We start from the raw sequence: 1616 nt of genomic DNA, 5'->3' as shown, positions 1-1616 counted from the left end.
TGTCCCGAGGTTATATGTATATATAATTATAGTTGACATACAGTATTATTCAACATCAGTTTCAGAAATACAATGCGGTGGTCAGGCCTCTACCTCAACTATGAAGTGGACTCCCCAAAAGGACATGGGTCCATCTGGCCCCCTAAGAAATGCTTACAACATTATGACCATTTCTGATACTTGCAATTTTTAATTACCATTTTGCCTTTATTAATTTTGCTATAGGCTTATATTTATTAAGTGTTCAGGCTTTTCTTTTTTTCCTATTCTACATTTGTTTTCGAAAGTAAAGAAATCAGGTGCTCACTCTTTTCTTTGAGTTTAATTTGCATTTAACGTCTAGGTCCTTGAGATCAATGCTTACAGAATTGCTTTCCAGCCTTTATTTTACATATAAGTTGTTTCAGCTGATTCTCACAAGTTCTGTTTGCCGCAATTTAATTGCCATTGAGTTTAAAACATTTTCTAATTTGTATTGTGATATCATTAAAAAGCAATAGGATATTTAGAAGTGCTTTATTTAATTTGCCAATATTTGGAGAGTTTTTTTTTAATTATCACTTTTGTTTTGATTTTTCACCCAATTCCACTAAGGCCAAAAAAAAAATATTCTCTATGATTCCAATTGTTTGAAATGTGATTAACTTTTTCTATTTTCCAGTATATGGTCAATTTTTGTAATTGTCATTTGTACTTTTTGAAATACAAATTATAGTAGTAATATATAGTTATTGAGTGCAGAACTGTTAAGGATATAGAAATTAAGGCTACAGAAACTTTCTATAGCCTTTATATACTTTTTTCCTTAACATTCCTGTCAGTAACTAAAAGGCATATAAAAAAACTTCCAATATGATTTTAGATTTATTTATTTCTCCTATACATTTTTCCAGCTTTACATTTTGTACATTTTAAAGTTAAAGTGTTACAGGCATATAAATTTAGAATTGTTATATCTTCTTGTGGGGATTCATTCCTTTTTTTAAATAATGTCCTTTTCCATGTAGTTATACTTATGCCTTAAAATCTGTGCCTGATACTAGTAAAGGTAGTTCAGCCTTCTTAGTGTTTTCATATTATATATTCCCAATTTTTTTCATTTTGAATTTTTTGTGTCCATATTTGTAAGCTTTAAATAGTTATTTTTGTTATTGTTGTTGTTTTTGTTTTGGTCCAGTTTGATAATCTTTGTCTTAACAGGAGAATGTGCCAAGTATTTCATGGGATCACTGATAAATGTTACTTTAAATCTACCAACTTAATGTTTCTTTTCTATTTGTACTGTCTTTCCTTTGTTCCTTTATTTCTTCCTCTTGTTTGTCTTCATTTACTGTCATCAAGTATTATTGGGTCTTCAGAAAAGTCATGACATATTTTGGCTATGTTTTTCAAAGGTCATTCATTTATATAAAGAACAAAGATCAATCAATGATATATTGCCCATTTTGTTCGATAACCTTTTGCCATCTTTCAGTGAGCTTCGTAATTCCTCATTCATAGAAGGACCTGTCTTTATTTGCGAAAAACTGAACAAGGGGCTGATTTACAGCCTCATCTGAATTGAACATTATACCATGCAAGGAGTTTTGAAGAGAGCGAAACAAGTGGAAGTCTGA

Source organism: Hipposideros armiger, unplaced genomic scaffold (genome assembly GCF_001890085.2).
Source record: "Hipposideros armiger isolate ML-2016 unplaced genomic scaffold, ASM189008v1 scaffold_1049, whole genome shotgun sequence".
Lineage (NCBI taxonomy): Eukaryota > Metazoa > Chordata > Mammalia > Chiroptera > Hipposideridae > Hipposideros > Hipposideros armiger.
Note: the sequence above shows the minus strand (reverse complement) of the source record.